This window comes from Canis lupus, chromosome X, assembly GCF_003254725.2.
Source record: "Canis lupus dingo isolate Sandy chromosome X, ASM325472v2, whole genome shotgun sequence".
Taxonomy (NCBI): domain Eukaryota; kingdom Metazoa; phylum Chordata; class Mammalia; order Carnivora; family Canidae; genus Canis; species Canis lupus.
In genome coordinates this window covers 39,516,803-39,530,392 of record NC_064281.1, presented here as the reverse complement: position 1 = coordinate 39,530,392, position 13,590 = coordinate 39,516,803, and the positions used below count along the sequence as shown (strand labels likewise).

At 39.9% G+C, this 13,590-nt stretch overlaps 1 long non-coding RNA gene across 2 annotated transcripts in view; it reads left to right on the top strand.

Annotated features, from left to right (window-relative positions):
* Positions 1–12,373, top strand: part of LOC112673151 (uncharacterized) — a 111,655-nt gene extending 99,282 nt beyond the window's left edge. For both annotated transcript variants that reach the window (XR_007409231.1, XR_007409232.1), the window contains one exon: positions 10,160–12,373. This is a non-coding gene — a long non-coding RNA (uncharacterized LOC112673151). The remainder of the gene's footprint in view (positions 1–10,159) is intronic.
* Positions 12,374–13,590: the final 1,217 nt, after the last annotated feature.

Sequence of the window (13,590 nt, the reverse complement as noted above, 5' to 3'; positions counted from 1 at the left end):
AGTTTGTGGATGATCTAGACCTCTCTTAAGCCATTTAGGTAGAAATGTAAAATGGCATGGACATTTTGGAAGATGCCTGGCCATGTCTTAGAACTTTAAACATACACTGACCATATAATCCAGGTATTCCACTCCTAGGGAAAAGAAAGCTGATGTCTACATGCTGTGTTTACAGCCATTTTATAAGTAATAGTTAAAAACTGGAAGCAGCCCTAATGGTCATCTACAGGTGATTAGATCAACAGATTGTAATGTATCTGTCTAATGGATATTACTTAAGGACGAAAAGAAGTGAGCTATTAATAGAGTCAGTGACATGGAGGACCCCCCCCCCCCTTGAAGAGAAAGAAGCCAGGCAGAAAAGAAGTACATACTGCATGATTCAATTTATAGAAAATTCTAGGACATGCAAAGAAATTTATAATGATAGAAAGCTGATCCCTGGTTGCTTGGGGTGGGAGACCTAGAAAGGCAAGTGGGAGGGATTACAAATGGGCACAGTGTACCTTTAGGGCTGGTGGATAATCCTCACTATCTTGGTTGTGGGGATGGTTTCACAGGTGTACTCATGTGTCAAAACAGTCAAGTTGTGCACTTTAAACGTGCAGTTATTGTGTGTTATTCCTTGTAAGAAAAACTGGGGGAATAAAAGAGCAATCACTATTATGGTAAGTGGAACATTATTAATGCCCTTATTTTGAAAAGATGAAGACTTAGCATCTCTTCTGGGGGGAAAAACATGCTGAAATTTTAATGGTTTGGGGATAGAAATACAACTTTCTAGTACAGATGAGGAGACTGAAGTTAAACTGAACATATAATAAATGTGATAACTTTAGTTTCTCCTATTTCTGAGGAATTGAAACAAGTGGTTCAAGATGTATTTTATCCAGCACTGTGGGGCCCACTGCCTCCCCTGTTTATAAGCATTTGCCCTCAGACACAGTTACTGTAGCACTCACCAGATGATGAGGGAGGGCTAAGGCCTCTGAAGCAGGGTTAGATTGCAGAGATAAGACATGAAAACACCACCTTCAGATTCAACCATTGTTAGAGAAAGAAATCTATTTGCAGAGCACATGGAAATAGATCAAGTACTTTTATAAACCTCGTTTTTTGTTGCATCTCAATAATCCCATTATAGGTAGGATCAGTATTATCCTCATTTGCTTGGGGAACACACAGAGACCCAGAGAAGCCAAGCTATTTGTTTGCTGGATCACAGAGCCCCCAGCTTTTTGGGTAAACATCACCATTCCTCCTACTGCACCTTGCTGCTTCCCCAAATTCTTGTCATTGAATATTTGGCCAGGATTCTTTACTCATCAACTAGACAGGTGGTCACAAGAGTCCCCTCTGTTTGTATATGAGCTGTTCATGGCACAACACTGAATGTGCAGCTTTGTAACACCAACAGGTAGATGAGCAAGCTTAATTTCCATGCACTGCATCATGGCTTCCATCAAGATTGCCAAGTTCATAATAAATGAAATTATTTTAAACTCTTACTTAAAAGATACTGAACAGTCCTTAGATGGGTCCCAGTGACTGAAATTGGTGGCTTTGAAAGGACACAAATCAGCTGAGAGCAGGTGCCATCAGGGTTTACTTAGCCAAGACTGGCCCATCCGTGCTTGGCACCCTTTTGGTCCTTGACTATGTTGACTAACATTTATTCCTTTTTGCTCTTTGCCACATTCAGCGGTCCTCACTCTTCAGTCTCCCTCTTCTTTTTTGATGGGTCTGTTGCCAACCAAACTTCTCCCCCGCTTATATGATAAACGATGTGGGGGCCAGTATAGCCTTTTGTCCTCTCTAGGATGGCATTTCACAAAACATGAATGTATTCAGGAGACCGGGAAAAACTTCTGTGGTTGGCTAGCTCCAGGAGAAGCTGGGTTAAACAACATTAAATAGGTTTCTTTCCTGCAGGGCTTCTCAGAAATTTTTATGTTTGTATTGAAACATCAAGAGGAGCATATGGTACATGTACAGCATTTCCCAAATTTAATAGATTCAAAAAATTGGTGTGTGTGTGTGTGTGTGTGAGTGAGTGTGAACATCTCTTGGTTTAATACTCTAAAGTTGAATACACTTTGGAAAATGCTGTTTTGTAACTTGTTATTTGATATGTTGGTAAAATGACAACTTTCCGACGAGTTTTCTGTCTGTCCCTCCTGGCACATCGAATACAAAACATGATTTGTTTTCTTGACTGGGTTTCAAGAGTTCGAATTTTTTAACTTTTTATTCATGGTTTTAAAGCTCATTCAGGTTTATTTTAACCTTAGACGATCAGGAGATGTAATCATATGAGGGCACAGAGATTGTAAGGTTTTGCCTAAGGATGAAAGTCAATGGAAGGAATTTCTCTTGTTTTGTTTTTCACCAAACTTTATAGATCCTGCCCTTTGGAATACCTCCATTTATTCCATCCCTCAATCCATGGTTTATCCTGGCTTCTGTAGGGGCAGATAAGAAAGAAGAATGATGTACACACCAGCTCCGGTGGGCATGGGGCTTGTGTTAACTGCGAGTGATGACAACAGCAGGATGAGTTTGACTTCTCAGCATGAAAAGAATTATTGAATGGAATTTTTTTTTAACAATTTCTTCCCCAGAGCACAGAAAGTCGAATAATCAGCATAGGACTTAAAAGAGATAATGTCAGAATGAATAGTAATTGTCAGCAAGAAATTTGAACAGTTTCAATGCTGCTGCCTGCCAGCTGGGAATAGGAAGCAGGAGAAGGAAGGAATGTGGGATTAGGGACACTGAGTTGCAGTGTGGACCAGGTGATTCAGGACTTAGGTGAGTTGGGATCATTCCTGGCTTGTCACCTCTCCATAGGGTGTGTGAGCAACCTGCAGGCTGGCTATGCCAGTAAAGCTCAGTCTTGTGGTTTGGATTGCTCGTCAGGCTCTGAGATTCACTGGTCTTCTAACATTGCCCGCTTCCATCTAGTGTGTTCTCATTAGAAGTTGAGGGTTCCCCTGCATTTTTGAGCTGCTTATGTGCCCCGCCATTTTCTCCAAATGCTATTCCTTGCTCTTCCTTTTTGACTGAAAATCACCACTACAGTCCATTGCCATTCCTGGTCCTCAGATTACTGCACCCCCACCCACCAATGGCCAGCACCCCCCCCCCCCCCATTTCTGTAACCCTCTTTAGCCAGCCCTTTCAAGGTTATATTATTCTTTAGTGCCAAGTATCTCTCATGACCCCTTTCTCTACTCCTAGAAAGAGGAACCAGATTTCTCCTGTGTTACTTATGAGGAGTATAAACAGCAGTTGTGTTTCTGTTATGTATGTTCTGTTATGTTATATTCTTTCAACTTAGCGAGAAAGCTGGCCACTATATCTCTCCGCCCCCCCCCCCCCCCCCCCCAATTGCACAGGAAGAAAGACTTCCTTCCTTCATCTCTTGCCTTTGCTCAGGCCTGTGAATAATCTTCCCTTTCTCTTGGACTCCGGATGCTCATCTTTTGTAACTTTTTTTTTTTTTAACTCCCAAGAGTTATTCCTTCTATATCCTTCCCCTCCCTACTTCTGGTTTTCTCCAGCTGAAGCCTTCCGCTTCTGCATGGTTAATGGGCCCACCCATGAAGCAATTCCTTCGTTGAGGAGTACCTTGGTGTTGTGGCTGGGTGTCGGGCTTCCGTTACACAACCCTTTTCTCCTTGGCTTTATTGACCTACCTACATCTCTCCTCCTCGTTGTCATTTTCAGTCATCTTATCTCTTCAGTATCCATTTTCCTTTTTACGGTCTAGACCACTTTTGTGATGATCTCAAAAATCCATCTCCAGTTGGAGAGCTTGATCTTATGATATTTTGTCTTCATTATGCTTTGAATTTTGCTCATTTTAATTAGATTGCTAGTATTTCTCTAAACACTGACCTGTGCTCTACAGAACCATACACACACACACACACACTGGCAAAAACTTAGCACTGTGATCGTAGACCTAGTCCAGCATCAGCTAATGAGAGAAGAAGGGGAGGGAAATGCTGTCGTCATGACTTTTCATGGCTCTTCGTCAGTCCTGAGTTAGTACCACTGAAAGAAACACTTTTGTTTTCTATATGACCAGTTGAACTGGTCACATGTCCCCTGGGTGGCGATCACTCTGGGGGCAAACACTTGATACTGCTGTCTTTCTTCCGTTCTCTAGAAGTTAACAAAAGAATCCAATTCTGCCCTTTCTCTTTATTTAACACATACCAGAACAGTCTTTATAAATGTCAGTTAATTTTCCTGCTTTCTCAGTGGAATCCAGGTTTTTATCCAGGTCCTCTTGCTGATGGTCTTGTGGGTATTGTAGCCACTAGGTCATCAGGTAGTATCACCAGGCATGATATATACATGTAGCCCTCCATCATTTCAAACCACTGTTTCTTTAGCCCCTCCAAATCTTCACATGTATCCGTTAGCTGTCTTCCTTTTTCCTTTGTGGTATGAGCTCTTTACCCAAACCAATAGTTTAAAAAATCAATGTATTACCATAGACCTCACAATAACTGAAGCCCAAACCGACTCCTGGTAGACACCTAATGATTTTTGGAAGAGGCTTCATTGGATCACAATAGAGTTCATTTTGTAACCTTCACAAGCAAAAGAAATTGTAACATATGGATGTTTCTTTTGTTCTTTTCTTGTGTTCTCTTCCCTCCCCCACCATCATCTGCTCAAGTGGTCTCAAATTTTTTTTTCATTTCACCAGAGTAGATGTTGCTTACCACCATATGGAATCAGGGCATTTAGGAGAGCCTTCCTGATCTCCCAGGACTCTTCTGTACTGCAAGGGATTATATAGGAACATGCACTCTGAGCTGGTGCTATCACTAGCCTATACTTTCTGTTAAGAAAATAGCTTGATCCTATAAGCACTCACAAATCTTATAGAAAGGTACCATAAGATTAAGATGGGACGCAAGTATTGTTTAAAGCATAAAGAAATATTAAGAAATTTCCTGAAATGGAGATACTCTCTCACTATTTTTTTGGCTTATTTTATTTTATTTTTAAAAGATTTTATTATTAAGTAATCTCTACACCCAATGTGGGGCTCGAACCTACAACCCCCAGATCAAGAGTCTCATACTCTGCTGACTGAGCCAGCTAGACACCCCTTGGTTTATTTTTTGAAGTGTGTTAGTACAGGTGCCAGGCACTTCACTCAGATTTCCTTGACAAATGTTTACTAAAAGATCACTATGATGCAGTGTGCTCTCCTAGTACCTGGGAAATCTCTAAAGAATAGGACTCTCCATTCTTACCCTCAAAGAGCTCACATTCTCAGAGGGAGACCCATTTCTACACAGATAATTGAAAAGCAATTTGGCTTGTGTTTCTGGCTGAGACACAGACTGAGGGATCTGGAAGCTGGCCCTGGGTAGCATGTAGCTAACTTTCCAGAAGACTCTGAGAAGGCCCTTTAGAATCCTAGAAGAGTCTTTTTGTGCTGGGCCCAGAAGAGGGAAGAAGAGCAGCAGGCCAAGCAGTGTGCAGAGGCCAAGTATTCGGTCCTCTTCAATCCATCTGGGGTGAGGGAAACTTGATGGGAAGAGTGAAGAGAGATCAGTTGAAGAATGTTGCATCATGATATTCAGTGGCAAAAGGAGTTTTGAACACTGAAAGCAGAGGAGTGGTGGAAATTTGCTTATAAATGAAGCCTGCAATATTAGGTGTGTGGGATACTGGTGCCTTTAGAAAGTAGCCCAAAGCTTAGAAACATGACCAACTTTAGAAAGAGCCCAGTAGTAATGGATTAACTGTGATTAAATAAAAGTCTGAATCAAGGAATCTTGGGAGAAATGCCTGCTTGGTTATTTCTGGGTTCAGAAAGCAATCCCTTTGCTTTGATATTCTTATTTATTTTTTACTTAATCATTGATAGGATGCAAATTACTTTTTTTTTCTCCAGTGATTAGGGTTCCTCACTAAGTTGCACTGCTGACCTTGTATGAAGCAAATCGAAGGGTTTCTTTCAGAGGTAGGGGCAGAATGACAACGAGATGTATTTGCACTTGGATTTGAGCTCAATTAATTTCTGGAACTGGTCTATAAGAAAGAAGGCTATTACTTAGGTGAAAATTATCCTTTTGCTCTGAGGGTTATTAATGAGTAGAGTGATTCATGTTTTCATCCAGCGATTGTGTAAAAAAACTTCGGTTTTCGTTGAGAAGGATTAAAGGCATGTGTCTAATTGCTAAATATTATTCTTAAGAAACTAGTCTGAGTCTGTCTTTATGGGTTCTAAGTGGTTTCGCCTTTAGAAGCTTGTTTTAGGATCTTGTGCCAACCCCATCCCTTCCCAGGCCTGTTCAGACTAGAATTATCTGGCAGGGCAGGTCTTTTTATGTTTTGAGCAGGAGCGTCTCAGAAAAGGTTCACCTCATTCTTCAGGTTGGCTTGCAGAGCAATTTACTAAATAGAGTGATGTGAGAATCAAGTGACCACCAGCTGGTGTAAATGTTTTTGGTCAGCCTGGTCACGGGATCTCAGGTATGCAAGAGTTGGATGGGTCATCATCACGTGTTGGTTGTGGTGAGACCCTGGCTCAGATGCTCTTAACATAACACAAAAGGAATCCTAGGTTCACAAGAACACACTTGAATGAGTCACCTGTATTTAAAAGGTTGGTTTTTCCTCTGACATAATTTCACCCCGTGGCACACTGTGTGTATATATGTGCATTTCTTTCCTGGACTGTAGTTGAGTTAATGAGACTTTTTGTTCTTAACCATGCTGGAGGCAGTTTGTTGTCTTGGTTTTTTGGGGGTAAACAACTTTATTGAGGTATAATTGGTATACAAAGGACTGTACATATTTAATATGTACGGTTTGAGGAATTTGGACATAATGCAAACACCCATGATACTCTCACCACAATCAAGGTGTAACAGACACATCCAACACCGCCTAAAGTTTCCTTGTGTCCCTGTGTGTGTGTGTGTGTGTGTGTGTGTGTGTGTGGTCAGAACACTTAACATGAGATCTGCCCCATAGGAGACAGTAAACTCTGTTATAATAGCATTCTGGGGTGTGTTCTGTAAAATCCATAAATATATTTTAGAAGTTGACTGTACTCCTATTTAGTAACAGAAAGCTGCTGGTACATGCTCTAAAATATATGGGATCTCATGGATGGGGGTGTAGGGGACATCTAGAGCCCAACTTGACAGTTGGGACTTGGGACTTGGGAAAGTTAACATTCTGGAAGTGCTATGAGATTGTTCATCCTTCTTCATTGACTTCTACATACGGTACTTGGGGTCATAATTTCTTCCCCCTCAACTACAATTTCTAAAGTCAGCGATACTTTTGGGGGGACCAAATAGAATCGTCCCAATAATCCCTTAGAAAGACAGCGTAAAATCCACGCTTCTAGAGTTGAATGACCCACGAAACGGCATTTCTTTCATTTCTGGTAGAACTTTGAGAATGCCATTTTATATCTGTCAGCTTTAAACATCAGCAGGTTTCTTTACTTCTTAATTTGGTTTATAGGTCACCCCTGTTCTAATTTCTGGAGGGTAAGCTCTTCAAATTCTAGGATAACATTTCAAGAAATGGTCTTTTATCCCAGTTCCAAGCAGGCTTCTCAACAGCAGGTGGCAGGCTTCACTATTAATCAGTCTTCTCCCCTTAAAACTCTCTTCCCCATTTTCTGTACCTCTAATAAATGGTCTTTAGTCAGAATGGACAGAATTTTGAAAAATTATCTTTGTTTTGTTGGTTTGCACTGTGAATGAGACTTGAGCAGCAGGTACTTCGGTTACAGTTTCGTCACCTAGCCCCGGGGCTTAGCTAACTTCTTAATTATTAGATAATGGAATTATGTAATGTGACATATTTAGTTGGACCCGATTCCTTTTCTCTGACTTCAACTTACTAACTTTGAAAATGTGTTATTGATTAATAGTCTATGCTATAGTATATTCCTTAGATACTCTATTGTATATTTTAATAAACTTTAAAAATGTATTTATTGGGTGTGGTTGACACTAATCTAGAGTGTAACCTTTAATAAAATCTTCTTTACAGTTTTCCCTTTTTGGATTACCTAGGTAAGTTTAAAAGCAGGGAGAAAAGACCATTTTAACTTTATGGTTCTTTAAGGACATTTGGAGGATAGGTAGGGCAAGCTTTAGCAATTGAAAGTGTCATTCTTCTAATTTAAATATAGACCAAAACTTATTAAAGATAATCCTTTTGGATTTTGGCATTAAAACTAACCAAACTAAACCCTTGTTTCACTGTAATTGCCAGTCTTATTCATAAAAGTAGAGTTATGAACATTTAGTTTTAGTGGTTTATGAAATGTAAATTGACATGTTCCATAAATGCTTTATTTTACACTGAGGGTAAGATTCAGCCAAACGTGCACAAGCAGTCTTTTTTTTTTCCCCTTTGGTATGTATGCCCATGCTTTCAGGCAATGCCAAAATGTACTTAATGACCGAATTGGTTTCAATTTATTTAAAAAGAGAAAAAACCCCAAGCAATCAAACAAAAACCAACTTCGCCTTGTAAATTTCACCCTCTTCCCCTAAGATCTAACCACCTGGTGAAATACTATTATTATAACTTGGCAAGTAGGTTCTCTCTTAAAATTAGACATCTGTGATTAAATAGTTAAATCATTCCCTTGAAATTTATATATTCAGAGCTCCCTAAAACTGGTCATCTTTTCTTACAGCTAACACCTTTTTTTTTTTTTTAAAGGCACTTTTCTTGGCAACAGATATTCGACCAGATATATGCCCAGTCAAGTTGTCCTGACTTAAAGTTCTAATTGTAGCCTTTTTCCAATTTATGATAACTTTTCTAAATCTTCTTGAAGTGATACCCAAAGCATTTTAAACTCCTAAGAAGTTAGGGTTCTAGAATGTTCACTCAGAGCAAAGCTGCATGGTCATTTACATCCTAGAATAATCTTAAAAGTCAGAAGTAATAATTGGTGACCGTGGCCATGTGCTAATATAAGAATGCTTTCTCGAAGACACCAGGCTTTTTTTTTTTTTTCCCCTGTTTCGGGGCCTTTGTGTTCTGACTCTTGCTTTCTATGTGGTGTTCTTCCTTACCCCAGGTATGTGACAAGTTCTCTCTCCTCCTCCTTCAGGGATCTGCTCAAATGTCACACCCACAGCGAGGCGTTCCCTGACTACCTATGAAAATAGCATTCCTCTTCACTGTGGCTTTATTCGTTGAGATGATCATATATATCAACTGAGTTTCTTTTTTTGCCTTTGCCTACACACACCTTCAATCTCAGACTCTCTGTTCCATGAGTGCAGGGACTCACTCAGGGCCTCACTCAAAGTCACATCCCCAGTGCCTGGCATAAAGTATGGAAAAGGCACTCAGTAAGCATTTTGGGGGTGAATGAAGGAAGGAAGGAATTAGTCAATCAATCAATCAATTAAGAGGATACCTATCCTCTAACTTTTTAAAATGCCTTCACTGGATGATGGGAGGAAGGCTGGGAACTGATCTACTGGTGAGCTGCTGCTTTGAATACTTTGAACAAAGAGTATTTTATATTTTATATTCGGAGTATTTGTACTTGAATGCTATGAATTTTTGAAAAAATATCTTTTTTGCAGTTTCCTTTGGTGTTTCAGGCATTTCGTAGAAATAACTGTATCGTCTTCGATTTATAGCAGGGAAATAAGTTTTTTTTACTGCAATTTGTTTTACATACATGCATCATTGCTAGATTGGCAAGTTAAAGTGGCAGAAAACAAACCAAAAAATGGTTCAAGGCCATGATAGCATGGTGGGTTAGGTGTTCTTCTCGTTTGTTTGCTCAATTTGTTTTTCATATGTAATATTTTACTGCAAAAAAAAAGCCAAATAATCAGTTGTGGATTTTCTCACAATTATTTACATTCCAGGAAGGCAGAGATTTTCATCTTTTTGTTTGGTGCTGGATCTCTAGCACCTGAGAGAGTATCTGACAATTTACTCCATATCGCTCAATCAATATACACTGAGAAAATAAATCTAGAGGTTGTTTAAAACTTTGTATGTGGGGTTATGGTCAGAAAGTCAATTTAAAAATATTCTATTGTCAATTAAAAACATTGAAATCTATTGATGGCATTTCCATGTACGTCTCCAGGATTGATGTTTTTCCTCTTTCCTTCCATAGAGCCCTTCCCCAGAAGGCTGCGGATCATCTAGCTGCTGGAATGTGTATAGGTACCCTCAATGGCTCAGTAGCCAGTGTAGATCCTGTCTTTTGTAATCAGTAGCTACATCTGGCTACTGGGTCTCTGATGGCATCTTCTAGCTTCTGTTACAGTTTCCTGAGCGAGGTTACTGGGACGTCCTTAATAATTAAAGCTTTACCTTGATTTACATACACATACACACATAGTTCGAGTGTGAGAACCATCAAGGCTTATGAATGATGAGGTATGTTTCAGCACCATAAGAGGGAGGATTTGGCATCACAAGAAGAAAGAATCCATAGACCACAGGAAGGAGGAATCATAGATTGTTTTTCTTTCTTTTTCCCCCCACTTTTCCCTGTATGGAAGGTATCATCTAGTCACAGAACCATCTATCTATGTACCTACTTACCTACCTATATATCTCCATCTATCCATCTTTATCTCTGGACTTTTAAATGGCATTCTCAAAATAATGTGCTTAAATAATGACCATTTGATGGTATGACAATTTAAGGAACTTTCACTTGTAGATTCGTAGTGGGCCAGTCCCAGAAATATACTCTGACTTGTCTTTCCAATGCACTAGATAACGATAAGGACCAGAAACTTTGAATGCAGCAGGCAGTTGTGTTGAAGTCCTGTGTGTGGAGGACATGCAAGCCTAACATCCAGGTCTGGGGCATGAACCTGGCATACAATGTAGATTTCTGTGTTTGTTGGGCAACAGCTACATTGTCTGCTGGGTTTCAGGCTACCTGGAAACACATTCTTCATGGTCGTGTCCTCAGGGCTTCTACCTGTATGGGTTTAGAATAACTTTTTCAGGAGGCATAAACCAGTGGGCTTTAACATTGGATAGAGGGCAGAGAAAGGACTTCCCAACAGTTGCTCACCTTAGCAAAGAATGATTTTGTTATGATTTCACCCAGGATGCTCTCACATACCAGCCCTAGGAAACTGAATTAACCAGAGAAAAGGTATAATGCCACCCTTCCTGCCTGCTCTCTGTCTCAACTCTCAAAGATGAATCACTTGACATGTTATTGATTAGTATTTGGTTTTTATTGTAATTACTGTCACAAGGCAGAGTACCTGGATGGACCCCATCACAGTGCCCTGCTACCTCACCATCCCTCATTTTGGCTTCTCACCACAGGCAGGAACCCGGTTTAGGTTAACTCTCCCTCTACCATAGCCCCGTACCTTCTGTGAGTGACTCTGTCTCCCTAGAATGTTTCTCACTCTGCCCCAACATTGCACTCCATCGTTTGCTCCTTGAACTGAACTCTGGAATTTAAGTAAACTTGATTTTTTTTTTAAACCACTGCTCAGCATCTCTTATGAAACCAGAAAAAAGAAGCTTTCTTTTTTTTTTCCTCAAAGATTAATTTATTCATCCCAGAGAAGGAGGGGAGGGAGAGGAAGAGAGTGAATCTCAAGCAGACTCCCCACAGAATGTGGAGCCCATGCTGGGGCTCGATGTCATGAAGTGAGATCATGACCTGAGCTGAAATCCAAGAGTCCGAATGCTCAACTGACTGAGCCACCCAGGCGCCCCAGCAGAGCAGCTTTCTTATGGAATGACACAGAAGTTGTAAAAAGATAAGTCACCAGTTTGCAAGAGAAGGAGAATCGAATGGAAACAGCTTCTGAAAGAAAGAAAGAAAGAAAGAAAGAAAGAAAGAAAGAAAGAAAGAAAGAAAGAAAGAAAGAAAGAAAGAAAGAGAAAGAAAAGAAAGAGAGAAAGAAAAAGAGAAAGAAAGAAAGAAAGAAAGAAAGAAAGAAGAAAGAAAGGGAGAGAGAGAGAGAGAAAAAAGAATAGAAAGAACCAGTTTCTGGAAAACTATTTTTACAGTATGTTTTGTTTGTCTGCTCCTGGTAAATAAATATAATCCTCTAAACAACAACAACAACAACAAAAAAGACCTAACAATTTAAATGACTAAATTTTTGATAAGAAAGGAATATAACTTTTTAAGGAGAAGTTATAAACCCTTGCTTATATGAATTGAGGATTTTTAGCAAGAGATCATGTAGTTTTAATTAATATGAATTAACATACTTAAAGTAGAAAGTGAATTATGGGGCAAGGCCTGTATGTGATAGTTGATTATAGTGATAATAATGCATTTTTGTCACCCCATTCTGAATTCAGTATAAATAAAGCTAACGACTTGGAGCTTTGAAAAGACTGTGTCTTTTTTGTGTGCGCGTGTTTCTTTGGCTTTTTATCCACCATCTATTCTGCACCAAAACCACTGGCCCCTGTGTGCTGGGAGAGAAAATCCTTTGTACTTGAGGTATTTGACATCTTAGAAGAGTGATAAAGGTCTCTGGGTAGCATTGTTATATTTAATACATCATGATAATCAAAATGACAGTTTTCTTTCTCCCAATTCCACTCCCATAGTTGTGATGCTCTTTGGGTCTCTTTGTCATTAAATAAGAGCATCAACAATGGGCCCTGTTGTAAAGAACTCCTTACATGGTCAGGTTTTCATTTCCCTCTCACAGACCAATGGGCCAGTATTGAATTGCTCCCCAAAGCAAGATTAAGGGTACAAATGACTGGCGGGGGGGCTTGTTTTCTTACTTTTTCTCCACCTTCTTGACCCCAAAAAAGGGATGGACATTGCTGTGTTGGCTCTTCCTAAAAATCACAGCAAACTGGCCATAGTCTTTTTTAAACTTTCCATTTTGAAACAATTTCAGACTTTAAAAAGGTTACAAAAAATGACACAAAGACAGTTCTTTACATGCAGTTGAAGATGGTGCAGCCCTTTTGAAAAGGTTTGGCAGTGCCTCAAAAAGTGAAATAGAGTTGCCACATGTTGGTGGTTCTGCTCCTATGTATACATCCTGAAGAATTGAAAACATATTGAAGGAAATACATGTTCATAGTGGCACTATTCCTATTTTTTTAAAGGTTTGAGAGAGAGAGAGAGAGAGAGAGAGCATGCGCACGTGAGGGGAGGGGTAGAGGGAGGGAATCTTTCAAGCAGACTCCCTGTTGGGTGTGGAGCCCTACACCACACTCCCATGTCAGAACCTGTGGGATCAGGACCTGAGCAGAAACCCAGGAGTCGTTGCTTAACCAACTGGGCCACCCAGGCACCCCTACTGTTCATATTTATAATAGCCAAAAGCTGAGGTTCCTCAAGAAGCTACCCTATGAGCCAGCAATTGCACTACTGGGTATTTACCCCAAAGATACAAATGTAGTGAAATGATGGGACACCTGCACCCCATTGTTTAGCAGCAATGTTCACAATAGCCAAACTGTGGAAAGAGCCACAATGTCTTCTGACAGATAAATGGATAAAGAAATGTAGTGTATATATACAATGGAATATTACCCAGCCATCAGAAAGGATGAATACCTACTATTTGCTTCAACATGGTTAGA